Source organism: Mus caroli, unplaced genomic scaffold, assembly GCF_978045245.1.
Source record: "Mus caroli unplaced genomic scaffold, Mus_caroli_1 scaffold_12, whole genome shotgun sequence".
Taxonomy (NCBI): Eukaryota; Metazoa; Chordata; class Mammalia; order Rodentia; family Muridae; genus Mus; species Mus caroli.
This window is the reverse complement of record NW_028227267.1, coordinates 17522460-17548102: the sequence shown is the minus strand read 5'-3', so window position 1 is coordinate 17548102 and position 25643 is coordinate 17522460. Positions and strand designations below refer to the sequence as shown.

General features: G+C 45.3%; 1 pseudogene; it reads right to left on the bottom strand.

The window, feature by feature from the left end:
• The window catches only part of LOC147001655 (uncharacterized), a 49220-nt pseudogene extending 41985 nt beyond the window's left edge, over positions 1–7235 (bottom strand).
• Positions 7236–25643: the final 18408 nt, after the last annotated feature.

The window sequence follows — 25643 nt, the reverse complement described above, 5'->3', positions numbered from 1 at the left end:
ATTCTTCTACATGTTAACAACCAGTTGTGCCAGCACCATTTGTTGAAAATGCTGTCTTTCTTCCACTGGATGTTTTTAGCTCCCTTGTCGAAGATCAAGTGACCATAGGTGTGTGGGTTCATTTCTGGGTCTTCAATTCTATTCCATTGGTCTATTTGTCTGTCACTATACCAGTACCATGCAGTTTTTATCACAATTGCTCTGTAGTAGAGCTTTAGGTCCAGCATGGTGATTCCACCAGAGGTTCTTTTATCCTTGAGAAGAGTTTTTGCTATCCTAGGTTTTTTTGTTATTCCAGATGAATTTGCAGATTGCACTTTCTAATTCGTTGAAGAATTGATTTGGAATTTTGATGGGGATTGCATTGAATCTGTAGATTGCTTTTGGCAAGATAGCCATTTTTACAATGTTGATCCTGCCACTCCATGAGCATGGGAGATCTTTCCATCTTCTGAGATCTTCTATAATTTCTTTCTTCAGAGACTTGAAGTTTTTATTATACAGATCTTTCACTTCCTTAGTTAGAGTCACGCCAAGATATTTTATATTATTTGTGACTAATGAGAAGGGTGTTGTTTCCCTAATTTCTTTCTCAGCCTGTTTATTCTTTCATACCCACTCTTGCTGTGTCTGGTAGTTGCTGGACTCCTCCTGGTCATTATAAATGAGTTTCAATTCCCCCAAGTGCTGCAGCAGTAAGGCACATTGCCTCAGTATTTTTTGTGTCCCCACCTCAGAATGTGCATCTTCAACTGAGATTGCTCCATCAGGAGCTGGTTCCGCAGGTTGCTGGAAACACACTCTGCATAGTAAGATTCCACAGTCATCTCCTGCCATTTCTTCCAGATTCCATTAACCTTCCAGGCCCATAATTCCCATGAAGGTGTACAAAACATTCCAATAAAGCTCTGACAGTTGCACAAAGAAGATCAAAAACAGAACAGCCCTTTCAGGACAGATTAACAAATTCTGAAGTCCCTCAAACCAATAGGGAACCATGTCCCTCAAAAACAATGAGGAATCTCCACCTGTCCATGATTGTCCAAGGTATGAAGTTCTAACATGGCAGGCTTATGCTCCAATTTCAAAGATGGGATTGGACCTGAGGTCAGGGCTACTCCCCCCCACCCCCTCCCAGGATGATTACTTAGCCTGTGCCCAGGACTGCCATAGCACACAGATAGCTACTTTACCTATATACTGAGACATCCTAGTGCTTTTGAACCTTGTTATCCTGGCCCCAGGCAAGGAGAACCTAGCCGTCCAGGTTCCTGGCTGTATGAACTCACTCAGTAGGGGACAGTCTAGCACATTACAGTCTCAGGAGCCTATAACATAGGTCTTGGCCCACCAGAAACTTGTGATTTCATTTCTCCTGTTTTCACAGCAGGATTTCCAGGTCCTGGGTAATACTACAGAGGTAGACAATGCACATAATTCTGTGTTGAGATCCCAGCATCAGGAGAGCTTTATAAACTGATGTTGGGATTCAAATGTGCCAAAAATGTGACCACATGAGCCAAGAGCAGGGACTTTAAAGAGGGACTCCCAGACCTCCCAAACACTGTCATCACCTTGAAAGTGAGAGACAGATAAACCCTCAGGCCAGGAAGCAGACTCCTGGGTACGAAAGCCTTGAGGAACACAAAAGCATGCAAACATGTAGTTAGGCTTGAGGGTGAATGCATGAGAAAACACACACACACACACACACACACACACACACACACAGAGATGGAGACAGAGTCAACAAACATGGCAGAGAAAAAGAGAGAGTACAATGGGATTCAGGAGAAATGTATGGAGCAATATTGTCTCAGAGTATAAGGCAAAAGACCAGAGAAGAACAGCGATGACCCCAGGCCTTGTAGTCAAGAACTCACAGGGGACAAAGTTGGACCAGGCTCTTCCAGGTGCTACCAGGAGCTTTCAACTCTCAAATCTCCTGCCAAGCAACTAGAAGTCTCATCACGAACAACAGCTAGAATCTCACACAATCTATCACCTGCCAAGGCCTTTCCAAACGCACTCTTGAGAACTCACTTTCCAATGCCTCAATCTCTGAGTTCTGTTACTCAGACAACAGGCTCTGGTTTTCACTTGGAGGAAACTGAAAAGTCCATTTCCCATCTTACTTCTACCGAAGCTTCAAGTATACCTCTCTGAGAAGAATTTAGTGTCATGAGGTTGAACACAGGGACATCTTGGAGGGGCAGACTCCTAGAAACAAGGTCTTAATAGGATAAGATAAGGATGACATTGCAGGCCCAAGACTTCCTGACATCACAGAGTTTGAGACAATGAATACCTATTGTCCAAGGATCGATCAGTGATGAAGATTAGGCAATCCCACAGCTCATTTCTCTCACTGGTCACCAGCTGATTCCTCTCCAATTCCTTCTTCACATCCTTGGTGAGGAGGGTTGGGATGTGTGATGATTTGAATATGCTTGGCCCAGAGAGTGGCATTATTAGGAGCTATGACCTTGTTGGAGTAGGTGTGGCCTTGCTGGAGGAAGTGTGTCACTGTGGGCATGGGCTTTAAGACCCTCATCCTAGCTCCCTAGGAGTCTTCTAGAAGCCTTCAGGTGAAGATGTAGAACTCTCAGCTCCTCCTGCACCATGCCTGTCTGGATGGTGCCATGTTCCCACCTTGATGAACCTCTGAACCTGTAAGCCAGCCACATTTAAGTGTTGTCCTTATAAGAGTTGCCTTGGTCACAGTCTCTTCACAGCAGTAAAACCCTAATTAAGACAGGGTAAGTGGTGGCTGTGTTCCAGCCTCTGTAGGAAGAAGACCACAGTGAACTTCCATAGTGAGAGGCCATAGAGTATGGACAGACTACCTTGAAGTCTAAAGAGAAAGCATGCCTGAAACCCAGTTACATCCCAAAGATTTTGGCCCAGACTTGAGATGCCGCCTGTGTGGATCTCAGCTCTCCCATTGTTCTGTAGAGTATCAAAGCATCCAGGTGTTTCCCCTGCCTCCCTACACATGCTCATAGTGACCACAGAGGTGTCCTCTCCACGATTACTAAAAAAAAAAAAAAAATATGCAGAGGATGCAATTTGGCTTCAGTGCTCTCAAACCCTGTGGTTTTAAAAGCCAGGAGATACATGGTACATTCCACAAGGACTCAGATGCTGAGGAGATACCCAAATTTCCTGCCATGTCACTCTAGGCCCATGACTGTGGATTAAAAATCATGCAGTAGCAGAACATGGCCGACAACCTGATCAATTCACCCCACTAAGAGACCAAAACAACCATGAGCTAGCAATAGCATCTCTCTGTCTTAGTCCACTGCCTTTGACAGTTGTTTGGCTCCATTAGAGAAAGGCCTGAGACACACAATAGCTGATTGAAAAACCTAAGAGACCACTCTCAGTGAGAGGTTATTAGAGGAGTTCTGATAACATACGCTCACATAGCCAGAAGCACATAAGGTCAGGAAGCCACTGCACATAAATGAAGCCATTTGGGAGTAACGTGTCTAAAAGTGGGAAATATTCATTTGTATCTGACCTTAATGGTCTCCTTTTGTCCCCATGTTATAGCCCAAATTCCCAGCAAAAGTAAAGCTATGAGCTCACAGTAGAACATTCTTCGTCTTGCCAGATTCTGGATTTGTGCCGGACAAACTAGTGTTTTGGAATCATTGACTTACAGGGTTATAAGTACCAGAAGGAGATTTACTTTATAGAGGCCCCAATTCCAGTGCCCCATTACTGGAAGACCCAACTCAAGGCCACCTCCTCCAGGAAGTTTGGCACCTTGTTACCAGGACTCATTATGCCTTCCCCAGGACCACTTCTTTCTTGCTCAGTTATTCTGAGATGGAAGTCCAGCTTCCTTCTGCCTTGCTCTGGTCTCTATGCCCCCCAGGCTCTCTCCAAAGTACATTCCTCAATCTTGAAAATATGACTACAGAGTGCAACAACATTCAGTGATTGAATGTCCTGAGACCAGTTGATGTTGTCACAACACTGGTGACATCACAGGGGATGCCATGGACTCTCCAGGATACAATAAAATGTCCAGAGAATGGACTGCTGTGCCATGGGGAACAGCCTTTGCCTCCCTGATAACGTTCTCCCTGTACTCACCAGAAACTGAGGTGCCCTTCCCACAAGACTCTCCTGGATCTTAGCTATTGAGTGACTCCTTCCAAAGACAGATGGCTCTGTTTGATTGAAAACACCTTAGCTCTTCAAAAGTGGGAAACTGAGTTGTTACTTTCCAAACCCTGCCCAAGAATATCTCATTCCATAGCTGAATACCTCTATTCAGCAATATGAGCAATTAAACAGTACTGTGAAATCACACCAGGGTGACTGTGGAAGAGGGAAGATCACCTGTATCAACTACAGGTGCTTGAAAGCACATCTGGGAAGCAACAAGGTTCGTTGCAATGTGAAATATGAGTTTGGGGATACTGTCAGAGAAGCTGTGTGATTAACTTTTAAAAGCTGCTCCAAGAGTCCTTAGCAGATAGAGAATTCAGTCATCATAGTGTTGGCATCAGTGCGATGAACTGTCGGTAGAGGAAAGAAATAGTGAAGCCACCAAGAGAAAAGACCTTGGGCCCAGTGTGATGCTCTCTCTCTGCACTAAGGATCCCAAAGCAAGACTGGCTACAGTCCTGTGTTAGTGACACTGGAGATTCTGTCTGAAAAAAAAAAACATCTCCCAGTGTCAGATGATGTAGAACAATATTGTAAATATAGCTCTGTTTACCGAGTGACTGCCTACCATGTAGGAAGCCAAGGGCTCAGTGATTAGTGTTGTCCTCGCTGGATTTGGAGATCCCACTTGTAATCCTAGCTCTTGTGAGTAGAAGCAGGATGATCCGAGCTCAATATAAACCTGCAAAGCGAATCTGAGGACAGCTTGAGATACATGAGAATCTGTCTCAAAACACAACAACAACAGCAACAAACACACACACACAAAAACCCATCCTACCTCCAAGGCCTCACCCACCAATCCTTTTCTACTGAAGGAACTTACCATTCTCCCTACCATACTTTCACTTTAAAAAGATGAAGAGGTGGAAGTGATCTTTCTAGAATAAGGACCTTGTTTTAACTTTACACTGAGACCAAATGAAAGTTTCATTCAACCGTCTGAACTTCTGAGTGATATCCACTTCTGCTAGCAAAGTACTATGACTATGACAGATTCTGCCTTCCTGGAGTGATGCTGTGACAGTATCAAGTGCCAGCTGCCGAGGCCAACCCCACTGATCCTTTCAAGGGGCTAGACAGAAGTCATCAAAGACACTCTACTCCCTTGGCCTGAGATTACATCAAGATGACTGACTGTGAATCTTGGGGGTTAATTTTTTTAATTTATTCACTTTACAACATAATATCAGCCCTTCTTTTCTTCCCTCTACCCCTCACACAAGTCCTCTCCTCATTCCTTTTAGAATGAGAAGCCACCTCTGGGTATCAACTCCCATGCTCACCATCACATGCCCATATGTCCTACACTCCCACTTTTCATCCCCATACCACCCCTCCAACACTCCATCCACCCTACACTCCATCCCCCATCTCCCCATGTCACACATTAGGTTCCTCTGGGACTAGGCACATCATTTCCCACTGAAGCCAGACAAGGTTGTCTGTTTAGGAGTGTGAGATCCACTGGCAACATGCAACAGGCTCAGGGACAGCCCATGCTCCAGTTGTGTGTGTGTGTTTGTGGTATCCATATAAAGACCAAGCTGCTCATCTCCTTCATATGTGCAGGGGGCCTAGGACCAGTCCATGTTCACTTTTTGGTCAGTGATTCAGTTTCTGGGTGACCCAAAGGATCCAAGTTAGTTGACTCTGTTGATATTCCTATGGAGTCCTTGTCTTATTTGGGTACCACAATCATTCTCCTGCCTCTTCCTTAAGATTCCCTGATCTCCATCTACTGTTTGGATGTGAATCTCTGAATTTCTCTCCATCAGCTGTTGGATAGAGCCTCTCAGAGGACAATTATTCTAGGTTCCTGTCTGCAAGCATAACAGAGTGTCATTAATAGTGTCAGGGATTGGTTCTTGCCAATGGGATGGGTCTCAATATGGAGCAGTCATGGTTTGGCCATTCCCTTAGTTTCTGTCCCTTCTCTGTCCCTGCACATCTTGTAGGCAGGACACATTTTGGGTTGAAAGCTCTGTGAGTAGAATGCTGTCCTTATCCTTCCCCTGGGAAGGTTAAAGGAAGTGGACACTTTAGAATCTATATCACCCACCACTAAGAATCTCAGCTAGAGATACCCCATTAGACAATGTGACCCAGTCCACAGATAAGTCAACAGGGTCTGCAAGAGAGTGGGGACTGAGGGGCAAGAGACATGAAGAATGGAGAAAAGACAGTCTGTCTGATCAAGTCTCAAGTCTTATTTATTGGAAGGCAACTATGGGTATATAATCACAAGCTGGGGAGTGCAGATGGAGACACTTAACCACAAGTCCAAGATGTACAGGAACAAAACAAGATGTTATCAGAGTGTGTTCAGCTGTGGTGGGTTTCTTGCAAAAACATCATGCTAGGAAAACAAGTCTCTTGTCAGGGTGGAAAAGTACCACCTGTAAGTAAATAGCCCGAGATGGCTGCAGAGATGATAGGAGTTGGCTTCCAACAACCGTCTATAGCCTCTCTCATCCCAAGTCTCTGGCATATCCAAAAGATTGACCTCGCAACCCAGCCAATCTCATACTCTATCCTCTGCTCTCCCTACAAATGATTTCTTTACCACCCCACTCCCCTCTCTGGTGGACTACTTAACCACACATGATATCCCCACACCCACCCTTCAGACTTCAGTATAGGATGGAGTTCAGGTACCTCCATTCCTGATGAGTACTTTGGTATACTACCCCATGGCCCAGATTTGTTATCAGACTCAGTGTAGACATGCAATTGCTGCTCTCAGTCAGAGGTGACCAGTGACGGTAAAGAGGTAACAGTACATCATGAATGTACTGGTTCATGATGTACATGAGTACATCAGGGAAAACATCCTGCATAACTGAGGAGTGGATAACCAGCACTGTGTCCTAGTCTACTTGGGCTTAGACCTGACTCACAGGCAGGTAGGTGTGGGCACAACTTGGAATTCTTAGCAGGGACAGAGTGAGGCAGAATGGCACTGAGCAGACTGAGCCACAGTGCTGACACACCTCTCAGTTCAGGTACCGTTCCTCATCCAAGGAGCTCCTGTTGAGACCATGGACCATGTTTGGCCATGGAATGTCATACAGACATCTGTTCTAGTAACATAAAGTTGTTCCATTCAGCTGCACTTAGGGCAAGGAGCCAAGGTCAGGAATGCTGACCTCTTGTCATAACCTATGTGACAAGAGACATATAGAATTTGTATGTGCTGAAGACCTCTTGGTTGGTCTCAGGCCCCTAATGGCCATGTGCAACAGCTTCAAGAGCCCAGTTCTCATGTTTATTGGGATTCCTATGATGATGTATTATACATTTGTCTGGAAACAACCAGAACTGTGGACAGAGAGCTGTATTTAAGTAGAGAAGGGAACATCACTGTCTGGTGATTGCAAATTTGGCATCTGAAATCCACCTAAACCAAACCTCTTATGGCTGGACTTGGCTCATCACTTTCCTTCCCATGTGTACAAGGGGGTGGACAAGGAGCCCTGTTTCTGAAAAAAACAGTGTCGGCATCAGCCCAGCAGGTCAAAGGGGTCCGATTCAACTCTGCCAGTCCTCAGTAACAGAAGTCAAAACGCAGGAGATAGATTTAAGAAACTATTCAGACATCAGGAACCCTGCAGGTGAAGGCGAGTTTGTCATCTGCCTTCTTTAGCTTGGTGCCTAGATGAGAAGTCAACAATGGGGCTAGAGTTTAGGGGAAGCGTTATTAGTGACCTTTTCAAAAAGCTCATAAGACTTCCACTGACTTCCAGAAGGGACATTTTTACATTATCCCTCTCATTACTTCACTTGAAGTCTTTTTATCTTATTGTTTAATTAATGTCTTAATTCATTTCTATATTTTAGGTTTTTTTTTCAGAACTCTTCAGCTGAGGAATGGCAGTACCAGTAAGTCTCCCAAATTGGTTAAAAGGAGGGATATGTTTTTCTCGCCCGTGGACCCAGTGTGGGTAGCTCTTAGTGTTGTTGTTTCGTTTTTTGTAATTTCTGGCCTCTGCTTTTGTTTGATAGAAGCAGTTAAGGCAGGTCAGAAAATTCTTACAGCATAACAAAGTATGTCAGAGGAAGATAGGAAACATAAGCAAAAGAAAGAAAAGGGGCGAAAAAGAGAGAGAAAAGAAAAAGGGAGAAAAGGCAAATTCAAACGGAAAAGGAAATAGCAAGAAAGAAAAAGGAAAAGAAAGGGGAGGAAAAATAAAAGTAATTAGTGATAAAGAAAAGGAAATAGTGAAGATATATCCCTCTCTAAAGGATTTAAATTAATCAAGCTCCACTTCCAGTGACTCAGAGCTTAGTAAAGATGAGGAAGCTGACCTAGAAGAAGAGGCAGCTCAATATGAGAGGGATAGGAATGATCTGGATTGGCCACATAGAGCCAACCCAATGAAAAAGGGAGTATCGGTCAACAAAAGGACAAAAAGAAAAAAATTAGAAAAGAAACGATTGTTTGTAGCACCTGACAACGTTCAGATGGGAAATTTAGGAGAGTTTTTGGGTACCCGAGTTACTTCACATTATGTAGCACCTCAAAAGATAGAATTACGTAAAGATCATTTAAAAACATTAAATGATTTCCAGAAATTGCTAGGTGATATAAATTGGATTCATCCATATATGAGGCTATCAAATTTTGAATTAATCCCTCTTTTTGATATATTGAAGGGCGATTCACAGCTTTCGTCACCTCATGCTCTCACCCCTGAGGCCAGAGTAGCATTAGAAAAGGTAGAAAGGTGTTTAGAAAAGGCCAAACTGTATAGATGGAAAGAAGGAGAGGTCATACTCCTATGCGTTTTGAAGACATTCCGTCAACCAACAGGAGTGTTGTGGCAGTCAGGTCCTCTATTGTGGATTTATCCTCATGTGTCTCCCAATAAAACCCTTGAATATTATCCCATTGCTGTAGCTCAATTAACGATTTTGGGCATTAAATCGTGTTCAACATTTTGGAGCACCCCCTCAGAAAATCATTACACCTTATAATGCTAATCAAATACAGATCCTAAGTTCTTTGATAGATGATTGGGCCCTATTGCGCTGTAGTTTTGATGGGGAATTAGATAATCATTATCCCAAAGATCCTTTGCTACAATTTTTTAGTGAACATCCAGTGATTTTCCCCAAAGTCACAGCATCTAAACCCATATCGGGTGCATTGGATATTTATACAGATGGTTCTAAAACAGGTGTTGGTGCCTATGTAGTTAATTCTCAAAAACCTGTTCTTTTTTAATACAATCCTGGCACCCCACAACTTACTGAATGTAAAACTGTGTTGGAAGTATTCAAAGCTTTTAAGGAATCTTTTAATCTAGTCTCTGATTCGGCTTATGTAGTAAATGCAGTGCGTGCATTAGAAATTGCAGGACCTGTTAGACCTACCAGCCCTGTGTGCACCATCTTATTAGAGTTACAAAAATTGTTTTGGAAAAGAACACATAAATTCTTTATTCAACATATTCGAGCTCACTCTACCTTGCCAGGCCCTATGGCTGAAAGAAATGCCTTAGTGGATGCTAGCACTCACATGGAATTTATTTTTCACGCCACCCCACTGGAGCTTGCAAAAGATTTTCATCGATTGTATCATGTTCCTGCTGCCACACTTCAGCAGAAATTTGATATCTCTCCAGCCTCAGCATGAGATGTGGTGTTACAATGCCCACAGTGTGTACAATTTCACCACCCTCCTCATGTTGGTATTAACCCTCGCGGATTGCTTCCTTTAAAACTGTGGTAAATGGATGTTACTCATGTCTCAGCATTTGGAAGATTAAAATATGTTCATGTTTCAATTGACACCTGTTCAGGTGTCATTTTTGCCTCCCCCATGTCCGGTGAGAAATCCTGCAACGTGGTTGGCCATTGCCTAGAAGCCTGGGCAGCTTGGGGAAGGCCAGATAGTTTAAAAACTGATAATGAATGGCCCCACATATACATCAAAATAATTCCAAACCTTTTGCAAAATAATGCAGGTTAGTCCCTCTACTGGCCTTCCCTACAATCCACAGGGCCAAGGCATTGTGGAAAGAGCACATCGAACCTTAAAAGAACTCTTACAAAAACAAAAATGGGGAATCGCCGGCTACCCAAAGAACAATTATCTTTAGCCCTCTTTACTTTAAAATTTTAAATTCTGGACGAACATGGTCGTTCGGCTACAGATAGGCATGCCATGACCTTGCCTATCCTTAAACAGGATGTCAAATGGAAAGATGTCCTAACTGGAAAATGGTATGGCCCATATCCCGTTATTTCGAGATCCAGGGGAGCTGTTTGTGTTTTTCCACAGGGTCAAGAACACCCGATTTGGGTACCAGAGAGGCTGATGCGAAAATTGCTCCCCCCCCCCCGACAGAGATATAGATTGTAATAGTTCTGGAAGAACATGTTTTTTAGCAGAATGTTGGCAGGGTATACTGCTGTGGTTGTGAAACTTCCCACATTTGTGCCTATAGTAGATTTTGAAATGTTTGCCACCTATGCCCATTGGTGCCCCTTGTATAAAGTTGTACAAGTTAATTTCTCTCAGTCTCTTGAACAGAGTCGCCTCTTATCTGAGTAGTAAATTGGTCGGCTAAAGCGGAGCAGTTGTCCAGAAAGCTGCTTCTCCAGATTGCCAAACTCAACAGCACTTGACTGGACCCCGTCACCTTGGGGGACTTCACCTCCTGGATCATCAATGCCTTCTCATGTTTTAAGGAATGGGCGGGAATGTTGGCCTGGGGGGCAGTGGTCCTCCTGGGTTGTGTCTTTTGTATCTGGCTATTGTGTTGACTCAAACGAGAGCACGCTCATATAAGGCAGTGGTGTACCAAGCATTGATGGTGATTAAAGATGGCACATTTCCCAATGTTTGGCTGGCCTCTTTAAAAAATTAAGAGTTCGCCCTAGGTCATCTGGTAGTTGTAGTCACACAGATCCATGACATCCAGTGACAGGCAACTTTCCTTATGCACAGACCAACCTAAGACATGGGGCCTGGAGGCGATAGGGTAACCCTAGGACAGGTAAGGCTGTGACATGAAAGGATCGACCTAAGACAGGAGCCATGGCCGATGACTAAGACTTGCCCAGACTTAGTCCAGCATCATATTATTAAACAAAAAAGGGGGAGATGTAGGCAGCCAGCACCTAAAAGATGCCACTGCACAGGCGCTAGCCCGAATCTGGTGCCAACCCCTCCTGAGTGAGTGCATACAAATTAAAGTGCCAGCAGACTGACCAATCCCAGGAGGACACATAGCCCTCCCCAGTGCTGGAGTGTATATAAGCAGTCCTCCCTGGGTTCCCGGGGTTCCCATAGCATCGAGGTATTCCTGGAATAAAGCTGTTGAGAAGAATCCAACCATGTTGCATTTTTCCTTGCTGGATGAGGTGAGCGCAACAATCCACCATAAAAATGGCAAAGAGTAGGTCGAGAATTAAATGAAAAATTGACCAGTCAGGGCCCTGATGCTATCCCTGCAACTGTTCTCTCTTACTGGGGACTCATTCGTGATGTAGTGGAAGGTGCAACTGATGACCCTGATAAACAACAACTTTTGTCAGTTGCTGAATATTGTCTCCATTGCTTCGGTGATGTCCCTTTCTTCTAATAAGAATCCCCCAAAGCCCCCATTGGTCATTATAGACATGACCGCAGACCCAGCGCCCATGACTATGGCTTCTCTTTATCCTCCCCTTCTGATGGACCCATCCCCCTCTGATATGCCGCTAATTAATCCAGTCTTTAAGAGACCCCTGGCCCAAGGGCCTTTAGATCCTGGGATGCGGCCACCTTGGAGGAGGAGGTGGCGGCTCGTTATCATAATCCTGACTGGCCACCACTTGCTTCAGCCCCTTCACATGGCCCACTGTGGGTCCCATTGCCCGGCCAGCACAGCCCAATACCCTCTGCCCATGCTGCAAGGGGCAAACATTGGGCCAATGTTTGCCGATCCACAACAGATATTTATGGGAATCCTTTGTCTCCCCTTCAGGAAAATGGGCAGAGGGGCAAGCCCGGGCCCTCAATTCCATTCTGTTTCTTCCGGCCACAGGGACAGCTGGCAGCCAGATCAGCCCATAGTTTCTGCAGAGCCACCCCAGGCAGTGCAGGATTAGACTTGTGTGCCTCCAAAGACTCAATATTAACGCCTGAGGATGGACGACATTCAGGTCCTGTCCACTGGGGCCTTTGGCCCTCCCCTGCCTCATGCGTATTTTTTAGTTTTGGGGTGTGCCTCCATCACTTTTAAGGGACTTACAGTTCACTCTTCTCTAGTAGATAATGACTACACCGGAGAAATTAAGATTTTGGTCAGTGCCCCCTGGAGCCCAGCATCAATTTTTCAGGGACAATGCCTGGCACAAGCCCTGCTGCTACCGCTGGATATTTCCCACCTGGCGGTAGGTGTGCAGTGTGGCTCCTCTCAGCCAGGCTCCTCAGACCTTTACTGGGTCCAAGAAATTACCAGGGACCACCCTGTACTCAGACTTGAAATAAATGGCAAAAGTTTTTAGGGCATTCTAGACTCAGGCACTGATGCTACTGTAATCTCACAGAGTGCCTGGCCCTCCACTTGGCCTTTACAAGCCTCTTTGACCCATTTACAAGGAATTGGACAATCAAAAAATACCCTCCAGAGTTCACAGTTGTTGACTTGGGAAGATAATGAGGGAAATTCTGGCTCTGTTCAGCCTTTTTTGGTCCCAGGTCTGCCCGTTAACCTTTGGGGAAGAGACATTCTCTCTCAAATGAAAGTCTTTATGTGCACTCCCAATGAAGTTATTGCTGAACAAATGCTTCCCCAGGGCTATCTCCCTGGACAGGGACTAGGTAAAAACAGCCAAGGGAAGCCTTCACCAATAGAGGCCACCCCCAAGGTGGATCACGCGGGCTTGAGCTATAATACCCATTTTTCATAAGGACCATTGCTCCCCCTACAAGACAGGCAGACAAGATTATGTGGAAAGATGACTCCCCTGTCTGGATTGACCAATGGTCTCTCCCTGCTAAGAAGTTGTCAGCAGCCATAGAGTTAGTGCAGGAACAGGTGGCAGCCGGACATACTGAACCTTCTACGTCTCCCTGGAATACCCCCATATTTGTCATTCAAAAACGAAGTGGCAAGTGGCAGCTACTGCAAGATCTTAGGGCAGTCAATAAGACCATGGTCCCCATGGGGGCCCTACAACCTGGAATCCCCTCTCCAGTGGCCATTCCCAGGGGACATGTCAAATTAGTCATTGATTTAAAAGGTTGCTTCTTTTCCATCCCTCTTCATCCTGAAGATGGCAAATGCTTTGCATTTAGCCTCCCCATAGTCAATTGTGTTGGGCCCTCCCTCGTTTTCAGTGGAGTGTTCTCCCTCAAGGCATGGCCAATAGTCCCACCCTTTGCCAAAAGTATGTGGCTCAGACAATTGACCCTTTCAGGATGTCTTACCCTGACATATATTATACATTATACAGATGATATTCTTCTTGCGGGGCCCGATGAGGGTCAACTATATTGTGCTGGTCAAAAACTTATTAATGCCCTCCAGAGTTGGGGACTCCAGATCTCCCCCGAGAAAGTTCAGATAAACCCCCCTCATTTATCCTTGGGTTTTGAATTGTTCCCTAATAAGGTTTTCTCCCAGAAGGTTCAGTTAAGGCGAGATTCCTTACAGACTCTCAATGATTTTCAACACCTGTTAGGAGATATTAACTGGCTCCACCCTTATTTGAAGCTTACAACAGGGGAGTTAAAACCTTTGTTCGACATTTTGCGAGGGGACTCAGATCCGTCCTCCCCACGTATGCTGACCCATGAAGCACAAATATCATTGGCCAAGGTAAAAGAGGCCATCAATGAACAAAGCATTGGATATTTTTCCCCAGATCTTCCCCTCCAGTTCCTTGTTTTCCCTACTCCCTTTTCTCCCACTGGTCTTCTATGGCAACTTAAACCTCTGTTTTGGGTCCATCTGCTGGCTTCTCCCTCTAGAGTGCTGCCCACATATCCTCAGCTGGTTGCCCATATTCTGTGCCTTGGCAGAGAAGCTGCACTTAGGCTTTTTGGAAAAGATCCTGATATTATTGTTCTCCCCTATGATGCCTCCCAGGTGCAGTGGCTAATTCAAAATAATGATGACTGGTCAGTTAATTGCACCTCCTTCCAAGGTGTGATCGATAACCATTATCCCGCTGATAAACTAGTTCAATTCCTACATGGGACACCTGTGGTTTTCCCAAAGAGAACGAAGCCAGACCCGATTGCTGGGGCTGCGGTAGTCTTTACTGAGGGTCCTCCTCAGGTATGGCTGCCTTCAGCATTGGTGGAGAGGTCTCACGTTTTATGACAGACTTCTCCTCGGCGCTGCTTGTTGAACTGGCAGCTATTGTTAGGGTGTTTGAACTCTTGCCTGGAACCCCTTTTAATTTGTATACAGATAGTGCCTATGTGGCTGCCTCTGTCCCCCTTCTAGAAACTGCTCTATATATTTGCCCCTCTACCAATGCTTCCCTGTTGTCTGCTAAACTTCAAAAATTTACTCTTGCCCGAAATTTTCCACTGTTTTTGTTGGCCATATTTGTGTTCATTCTGGCCTGCCTGGGCCGCTGTCTGAAGGCAACGATATAGTTGATCGGGCCACCCAGGTAGTGGCTTCTGCTTTGTCTACCACTCCCCTCGCTGAAGCTCAACAGACCCATGATTTACATCATCTTAATGCCCATACCCTGAGGCTTAAGTTTTCCATCACCCGTGAACAGGCCCTTCAGATTGTTCGACAGTGCCAGGGCTGCCTGACTCTCCTACCCAAGCCATGCCTAGGGGTTAACCCCCACGGGCTAGTTCCTGGTGAACTGTGGCAGATGGACGTCACACACTATTGCCCCTTTGGAAAGTTAAAATATATCCATGTCTCTGTTGATACTTTTAGTGGTTTTATCTGTACATCTTTACAGACAGGGGAGGCCACTAAACATGTTATCAGTCATGTTCTCTCCTGCTTGATGTTTACACCACAACCCAGGATCCTCAAGACAAATAATGGCTCGGAATATACTAGTTCCAGCTTTAAACAGTTTTGTGCTCAAATGGGCATCAAACATATTACCGGCATTCCCAATAACCCCCAAGGTCAAGGCATTGTAGAAAGGACTCATCCAACCCTTAAAAATATGCTCTTTAAATTGCAGTCTGGGGGGGGGGGTTCTATATCCTCAATCTGGCAACTTTAAGATCCTCCTGAATCATGCACTATTTATTTTAAATTTTCTTACAGATGACACTGTAGGCAAGTCTGTTGCAGATCGCCTTTGGCATCCTTCAACTGCCAACAATTATGCACAAGCTATGTGGAGAGCTCCCTTGTCCGACAAATGGCAGGGTCCAGATCTGGTCCTTATATGGGGCAAAGGACACACTTGTATCTATGATTCAGGGGCCCAAAATGCCAGATGGCTCCCAGAGCGCCTAATAAAACCATACAATTCATCCAGGGAAGAAAAACCCTGAGAAAACTTTCCTTTTGTGCTTACTTACAGAAAATCAAAAGGATGGCCCGAGAGATGCCTTGCCCGACCCTTTGGACCTGGGTATACGTTCTTTTGCTACAAAGTGGGTCACAGGTACAGAGTGCAAACCCCTACCAACTATAAAATTATACATGGCAGGTTCTTAATGAAGCCGGGGACATAGTTAATGCCACCTCCACAATTGGAAGCTCTCCCTCGTGGTTGCCCCTAGAGGTCGACCTGTGTAAGCTAGCCCTAGGGACTGGAGTGGTCTGGGGCACTCCCAGCCATTTCATGCCACAAGCTCAACCCATTACTACACAACAAAGATATAGTACAAACCCTGGATGCTATAATAAGTGGGCAAGGTCCTTTTTAAGTCTCACCCCAATTTATGTCTGCCCTGGCGACCACCAAGATGGGTCCCTGGGAAACAAGTGTGGCTATAGAGCTAGCTATTACTGCACCTCTTGGGGCTGTGAGACTACTGGATACACCTATTGGAAATATTCCTCTTCCTGGGACCTTATACAGGTTAAGAGGTATAATCCGCCTAAGGGGCAGCCCTATGCGGGCCCCACCACCTATAACAGACAATGTGATTCCTGGTGTAACACCTTGCAAATCACCTTTACTAAAGTAGGAAAGAAGTTCACTTGGGAACACTTGCGGGGAGCAGAATGGGGCCTTTGTGCCTATGTGGCTGGAAGAGACCCCTGCCTCTCCTTTAAAGTACAATTAACAAAAGCCGCCCCAATCCAGCCAAAGGGCCTAATCCCACTCTCCATCCAAAATCCTCAGGGAAGTCCCCTCCTCACCTGCCTCTTACACCCAAAGCCACCTCTGCTACTATGTTTTAACCCACCCTTCCTACTGGGTCCCCCTCCTCCTCAGAATTAATTTTAGAAATGGTAAATGCTTCAATTGCTGCTATGCATGCAGCTAATGCTACCCAATATGATGAATATTGGGTGTGTTTTTCTCCTCAACCCCCTTTTTATGAATGAATGGCAATATTTGGATCACTTGTTGCAACCAATGATACCAATAAACTTGGTTGGCACCCCAAGAACAACGAGGGGCTCACACTGAGTCAAGTGTTGGGCCTGGGCCTTTTGGGGCCTTCCATGTTCCACACTCAGGCCTTGATAGAAGTTTGCAATCAGACTACTGTTGTGAACGCCACTTTTCAATACCTTGAGGTGCCTAATGGTACTTATTTAGCATGTTCTACTGGGCTTACCACCTATGTGGTTACCCAGACCTTTTTAACTAACAAAGATTACTGTGTCCTGGCTCAACTTCTACCAAAGTTGATGGTGCACCATGCAGAAGATCTCCTCTGGTTGGAAAAGAGGCACTAACCTGCCCCAAGATAGGAGAGAGCCTATTTCTGCGGTGACCTTAGCAGTGATCCTTGGTGTGGGTGCTGCAGGCCCAGGGACTGGTATTGCGTCCTTGGTCTCCTCCCAGCAACAGTCCACCCAGTTCACCCAGCTTAGCCTTGCTGTGAACAAAGACATTCGAGAATTACAGAAGGGCTTAAAAATTTTACAAGATTCCTTGGTCTCCTTGTCTGAGGTAGTGTTACAAAATAGGCAAGGTCTCAACTTGCTGTTCCTGCAGGAGGGAGGGCTCTGTGCAGCCCTCAAAGAGGAATGTTGCTTTTATTCTGACAAGACTGGCCTAGTTCAAGACAGTATAGAGAAAGTCAGAATTAGTTTAGAAGAAAGGAAGAGCAATAGAGAAAAACAAGAATCCTGGTATCAAAATTGGTTTTTACTTCTCCCTGGCTCTCCACCTTGCTCCCCAGCCTTTTGGGGCCCCTTGTGCGTATTTTGTTGCTTTTGTCATTTGGACCCTGGGTTTTTTAACAGATTAACCACTTTTGTTAAATCACAAATTGATTCTGCCTTAAACAAACCAGTTGCAGTCCACTACCATCGGCTAGACATCTGAGGCTCAGCCGAAGACCTCTCTTCCATCGATGCAGAGAGGGCAGCCATTGGCCTTCAGTTTTCTACCCTTGCTGCAGACACGGAGCCTTCTTGGTTCTTTAAGCTGTGGAGGCGACAATGACGGAGAGGGTGACCTCCAGCTCCTAATAGTGGTTGAGGGCCATAAGCTGTGGAGTTGCCAATGACGGGAATATTGTGATGCCACGAGCCAGATGCACACCACCTATTGGCTGCAGGGTGAATCCATGACAGGATTATTGTGGGTCCACTGCCTGGGCACCCATCTCGACTACCAAAGGCCTGATTAAGCCATTGGAGTAAGATGTGATGCCGGGAGTGGGTGCCACCCACATTACCTAAGACAGAGGTAGGACCTGAAAAGGCCGAGTTACTGTGGTGCTGGACATGGGTGCAAGCCACATAGCCTAAGACAGGCTCTCCACCGACCCTCTTTTTATGCCCCCCCCCAACTTTAATAAAGAAAAGAGGGGGAGATGTGAAAGACCAAACTGTGGGAAACCAGACCTTCAACAACTCCCACCCTGAGATCCAATGGACACTTTGTTGGGAGCCGAGCCACCCCCTCCTTCTTATCTTGACCAGGCACCTGGGACTGTTTAGACAGAGTCAGCATTCCAAGATAAGCTGCAAGATGTTTGAAGCCTGCACTCCGCATCTGCCCCAAATGTCCGTCCCTCTCCCTGTGCTTTGATTATTTCCCCTCGGCCCCTCCCTATTTCCTCTCACTGTGTGCTTATAATCAGGCTCCCAGCCTCCATTAAACAGACCTTGACAACCCTTTGCTTGGTCTCCCTCCCTTTTCTCGCCCGTTTCTTTTTCAGGTTTGGTCCCCCTCGACCCCACGAATAACTAGGTCCTGCAGGTCAGGATACTATGCCACAATATCCAGACACCAGAACCAACAGAAACTGCCAAGCAGCTTTTCATGGTAACAGGAGATACAAATTGTTATCACTATGGTCTCATAGTCAAAGAGGCAGTGCAGCTACCAAAGACCTGGAGCCTTTCCCTTTTACCAAGATTGTGTGCCAAAAATTAATTAGGGAACTGAGTTTAAAAAAACAAAAACAAAAAGAGAAAGAAAAAGAAGGGGTAGTGGTTACTTCTCTTTCAATACCAAGAAGCTAATGCTAGAAACAATTTAGGTACTTCCAGTCAAGGAAAGGTGCCAAACATGTACAAGATCCCCAGAAGATCAGTTCTAGAAACTATGATTTGAGAGAGGGCTTCATGGTACCTCATTTGAAGATTTATATGCAGGTAGCGGTCAAATGGCATAGGGAAGGGCATATTCTTCAATGGTGTAAATAGTGGCAAGGTCCCCATGTCCCTGTAACAAACCCCTGCCTCACCCCCTGCCCTTGTGTGCAGTTCAATTGAGACTCATTGGGTCTTTAAACAGATAACATGAGAATAGGACAAGTTGGGAAGAGGAAGGGGATGAGCAGGAGGGAGTCAGTAAGACATGGAAAATGGAGGTGACTCCAACAAAACATCATCCATGTGCACAGAATGGCCACAGTGAAATCCCATGGCATACACAAGTAACATATGCTAATAAAAACATTTAAAACAAGGGCCAATGGCTCATGAAGAACAGAAGCCAAGATCTACCTCTGACCTCCATACATGGAGGGTCCCCCACATGTGCATACAACACAGGGACAGTTACGAGGCCTGTATGGCAGATACAATGAACTAGCACATGCATTAAAATGAAGCAGTACAGAAGACACACTTGAAACACTCTCCTCTTTGGGGATACCATTGTCACACATTGTATAGTTTATTTCTTTGGTGCTGGGGTGAGGACAGGTACTCAGGTATGTTTACTGTAAATGTGGTCTCTACCTCTTCTGAGTTGCACCTCTGGTTCCTCAAAGTCCTCTGTAGTAGTATTGTCTTATCAGGAAAAGATCATGAAAAACCTGAAGCACTACAGTATGGGGAAAGATCAAACACTCATTCTCTGCAGCTTCCACTACACCTGAGAAGCAAAGCCCCCTCCTCCCCTGTGTGTGTCTGTGTCTGTGTGTGTGTGTGTGTGTGTGTGTGTGTGTGTGTTTGTATGTCTGTTGGTTGAAATCAAGCACAGGGTACATACATAGTAGGCAGGCACTCGACCATTGAGCATCATTTCAAGTCCTACTATGTTTAAGTGGCTAAAAAAGCCACATGGAAATGGGCTTGGATACTAACACCCCAAGTCACCATGGACATCCTGGTTTTGGTAATGACCGGTTTTCCTATTGACTAACATTCATATCATGGAAAGAGGCATCTTCAAACTTTTCTCTCCTATTGACTAGCTGTGTTAAAATTCTCACACTGGGAATTTGCCAGAACACTTGGTCCTATCACCTCACAGACTTTTTGGTGATGACACCAGGTCATCCCTCACACCAGTATGCTTTATATGGCTCTTTTTTCTAGACAGTGGATTTCAAGACCCTTGAAAACCTGGAGCCTCCCTTCTCTCACACCTTGTAGGACATCAGGTCAGAGAGTAGCAAGCCCTACCTCCTGAGGATGCTCATGCCATAGCTGACCACTGAGAATTAGATCTTATTTATGATAGTTGTCTGAACAGCCCCAATGCCTCAATGCCCAGAACTTTCTCTATAAGGGAGAGCTAGGAGTGAGCAGAGGCAGCCTATTCAGGGAGCCACTCCACTCCTACTTCTTGGCCTGTCTGACAAGCAAAAGGAAACCCCGCTCTATTCCCCACAGCAGACTGCTGGGGATTTGAAGAGAGAGCAAATGTCAGGGTGAGGAAATTCTGCTGCATATTGGCTGATGGTCCATAGGGTATGGAATCTCACAGGTGTTGTTGGAAGTGTTTCCTGTGCCTTTTTACCCTGAGGGTGGCCATTACTGCCCACAGGTTATCACCTTATACTGGAGGTTTGAATTTCTCTATCTTGGTCTGCTCATATGCTGGTCAGATATCGATGACAGCTTTGGACATGACTGGGATGCCCTGTTGCCACCATTCAACACAGAATACTCAAGATGTCACAATCATTTGGTCCCATCTGAAATGTTCTTAACCAGGGCAGAGTGAAGGGCTGGTAACCTAGGTTATGCCATTCTCAGCCATCCTCCCTTCAAGTGTGTAATCCAGGGGTAGTATGTATTGTTTGTCATTAGGGAAAATATGATTAAGGGGATTTGTGACCAGATCTACAGTCATCTTGATGAGAGAGGAGAAGGAAGACTAATGCACAGAGTTACAGGCTCAGAACAAAGAATAAAGGCTGCCTGAGGTTTCGGTGAATGAAGACAACAAACTTAACAACTCAAGCGTCAATAATGGAACCCAGAAGTGGAAAGGGGGAGCCGACCACCACAAGCAAACCACACATTCCCATGCCTCAAAATAAGTAAAACCTAGAGTAACCCCTGGGGTCCATGGCGATGAAGTACTGGGGTGCCACCCATGGTCTCTGTGCTGATGTGGTCCCCAGCTCAACCCCTGGTTGTTTCTCCAAGAGAGAACGCATGACCTCCACATGGCTGGATCCTTTTTCAGAACCTGCAGCACATGAAGCCCTGGCAGTTTCCTTAAGGGTGGAGCGTAGCAGGGCTTCATTGTGAACAGTCACATCTGCAGACATCACATGCACCTGGACATGTACATGGAGCCGTGCACTGTCTCGTCATTAACATGTTGGAACCCAGGGGACATTACCAACAGACCTCTGCAGAGTTCCATGACACTTCTACATTGGTGTTCATCACTAAAGGCTGTCAGGACTGGAACTCATGTCAGGAAGCGGGAGCTGATGCAGAGGCCATGGAGGGATGTTCTTTACTGGCTTGCCTCCCACGGCTTGCTCAGCCTGCTCTCTTATAGAACCAAGACTACCAGCTCAGAGATGGTCCCACCCACAAGGGGCCCTCCCTCCTTGATCACTAATTGAGAAAATGCCTTACAGCTGGACCTCATAGAGGTATTTCCTTGACTGAAGCTCCTTTCTCTGTGATAACTCCAGCCTGTGTCAAGCTGACACAAAACCAGCCAGTACATGGAGCATCATGCCAATCCCAGAGATTATGAACTACTGTATAGTTATGTTCAATACCCAGCTTTATTCAGATAGCCAATTCTTTTCACTGCAAGAATGAACTTTTTTCTCACTGAAAATTTGTATTCAACTAATGTCGAGAACAGAGCTTATGGAGAAATGTCTGCATTGCCTGGAGAACACAGGACAGGAGGAATGAAAGGTTTATTGCTTGTGTGCTCCCAGATATAACCCGTGTCAGTTTTAAATGGAGCACAGAAGTAAGCATAGGCTTCTCAACAGAGGAATCTCAAATGGCACTTAGCAAAAAGTTCAAAGTCCTCAGGCACCAGGGAAATGAAAATCAAAACAACTCTGAGGTTCCCTCTTACATCCATCAAAATGGCTAACATCAAAAACTCAAAAAGATTACACATGCCGGTGAGGATGTGAAGCAATGGGAACACTCCTCCATATATGGACAGAGTAAACACTTGTACAACCACTTTGGAAATCAATATTGAGGTTTCTCAGAAAACTGGGAATAGTTCTACCTCAGGACCCAACGATAGCACTCCTGGGCATATACCCAAAAGATGCTCCAACACCTCACAAAGACACTTGCTGAACGATGTTCATAGCAACTTTATTCATAATAGCCAGAAACTGTAAGCAACATAGGTGTCCCTCAACTGAAGAATAGATTTTTTTTTAAAAAAAGTGATCCATCTACACAATGGAATACTATTCAGCTATTAAATACCAAGACATGAATTTTGCAGGCAAATGGATGGATCTTGGGAATATCATCCTGAGTGAGGTGACCCACTCCCCAAAGGACATGCATGGTATGAACTCACAAGTGGATAAAATACAGGTACCATGTAATACTCCACAGACCCAAAGAAGCTAAACAATAAGGAAGACACAAGCGAGGAGACTTAAATCTCACTTAGAATGGGGAATAAAATGGGCATAAGAGGCAAATTGAGGGAGGGAACTGGAAGGGAGGGAGAGGGGATTGAGTGGGGAATGGGAAAGTTCAGCATCAAGTGTGGGAAAGAACAGGAGAGATGGTTAGATGGCCATGAACATGAATGGAAGTCTGCAACTAACAGGCATGAGGAGATGGTGAGCATCACTAAAACCGCTGATGGAATGCTGTTTTATGTAATCAATTAATGGCACCAGTGATCTTCTCTCTATATATAACAAATCTCTTATTTCAACCATCTGGAGGACACTGATCTTAATGACGCTGAAATGGAATCACATCGCCATCCATGAGGCAGGTAAGGGAAGAAGCTTGGCCCTCCTCTCTCACTGAGAAAGCAGCAGCTGGGAACTGAGGCCTCACAATGATTGTGGAAGCCAAGGCTACAAAGGTCTCTAATTTGTTGGTAGGTTCCCCTCATGGAGGGACTTCCCTAGGGACACAGCTGAGAGACTTACCAAGTAGATGACAATCATGTTTGCTTGGATGACCAGCATGGGTCCTGTGCTTAGGAAACAACCTCAGGAGTCTGTCCCTAAGAGGGGGAGGCCCTAAAGGGACAGCTTGGAAGCCAGAACATCATCTGTCAGTGTCAGAAGAACTCCTCTTCATCGTATTGGGCCTGCTGCTGGATACAGCTGCATGATCTGAAAGCCACAAGGCTTCAAGATTGAATGGAACACAGAGTTTATATCAGTGCACCATGCTTACTGGGAAGAGCTGTGGCTGGGAGGGGGAGGTGGCAGCAGGGCTGATGATACTGGGAAGGTACTTAGGGGTGATGTCACACTCTGTGATGCACTCCTTTCGGCCATCACACTGGCCCATGCACACTAATTCCCAGAATGTCACACACTGATCTGTATACAAAGCTCACAGGAACACACCTGTGCACTCATCCAAGCAGACAAACATTTGTCAAGGCCTTGACAGGAATCTTGTTCCAAGAAGGTCTCGGGCAGAATGGACTGGAGATCGGCCGGCTCCATTCAACTGCTCTTGCTACCGTGCATATGTGTGCTCCTGGGTGTGGCCAGGCTAGTTTCTTCTTCCTAGACAATGGTGTATGGAAGCATCTGTGTACACATACACATGTGAGACCCTGTGGCTTTCTGAGATCACACTGGATGGGAGGCGTGTCCATGAGAATGAAAAGCCCGAGGCAACCCTTAATTAATGGCCTGGATCCATTGTTATGACTCCATGAAGATCACTTGGTAGAAGTAAATAAAGAAAAGGGCATTTTCCCATCACTGATTCTCTGAGAGGTCAGCCAGTGAATACAGAGAAAATACAGTCCTTAACTGCAAATCTTAGTTCATGATAGGGCCTTCCTCTGTGGGATGGCTTTGCCTTCATCTTAGGCAATCCTTCTTCCTCCAGGAACAGTGGAATAGAATTACAAGTGGATGTGTTCACTCATAGCCTATGAAATTTAATTTGAAAAGTATGCCTTGCATATAAAAGAAAATGTCAGGTCACGAATTGCAGTTTTAGAGCTATGTTTGGATCGCACAAGCCTGCAATCCCAGCACTGGGAAGGCTAAAGCAGAAGGATCTGGAGTTGAATACTGGGCCTGGGCTCGAGAATAAACAATACCATTCTAAAAGAAAGACGTACTCCTTGGCTGCTCCAAACACCAGTGGCCACCCTGAGCTCCTTAGAAAAGTGAACTCAGATTAGGAAATCAACTAGGGGGACTCTGAATAGTGTATGTCTCTAGAAAATATTGTTTCACTTCTGTGATATCTTGGTTTTTTTTCTTTTGCCACAGCTGCTTCTTTAATCTTTCAATATACCGATATCTCACTAGCCAGGAAATCTATGTATACTCCTCTATGGCCTCAAATTCATAGAGATATGCCTAATTCTAGCACCCATGTTATAGGCATGCGCCTATACAAGGATAGATTGTTTCTTGAACGATTGGGAAAATTAGACTGCCTGGGCCATTACAGAAGTGAAACTTGGGAATGTAGAGCAAGAAAGAGGGACCAGCCTAAATCAGATAAGGGTCTAATATCCAATATATATAAGGAACTCAAGAAGGTGGACTCCAGAAAGTCAAATAACCCCATTAAAAAATGGGGCTCAGAATTGAACAAAGAATTCTCACCTGAAGAATACCAAATGGCAGAGAAGCACCTGAAAAAATGTTCAACATCCTTAATCATCAGGGAAATGCAAATCAAAACAACCCTGAGATTACACCTCACACCAGTCAGAATGGCTAAGATCAAAAATTCAGGTGACAGCAGATGCTGGCGGGGATGTGGAGAAAGAGGAACACTCCTCCATTGTTGGTGGGATTGCAAGCTTGTACAACCACTCTGGAAATCAGTCTGGCGGTTCCTCAGAAAATTGGACATAGTACTACCGGAGGATCCAGCAATACCTCTTCTGGGCATATATCCAGAAGATGTCCCAACCGGTAAGAAGGACACATGCTCCACTATGTTCATAGCAGCCCTATTTATAATAGCCAGAAGCTGGAAAGAACCCAGATGTCCCTCAACAGAGGAATGGATACAGAAATTATGGTACATTTACACAATGGAGTACTACTCAGCTATTAAAAAGAATGAATTTATGAAATTCCTAGGCAAATGGATGGACCTGGAGGGCATCATCTTGAGTGAGGTAACACAATCACAAAGGAACTCACACAATATGTATTCACTGATAAGTGGATATTAGCCCAAAACTTAGGATACCCAAGATATAAGATACAATTTGCTAAACGCATGAAACTCAAGAAGAATGAAGACCAAAATGTGGACACTGTGCCCCTTCTTAGAATTGGGAACAAAACACCCAGGGAAGGAGTTACAGAGACAAAGTTCGGAGCTGTGATGAAAGGATGGACCATCTAGAGACTGCCATATCCAGGGATTCATCCCATAATCAGCTTCTAAACGCTGACACCATTGCATACACTAGCAAGATTTTGCTGAAAGGACCCAAAGATAGCTGTCTCTTGTGAGACTATGCAGGGG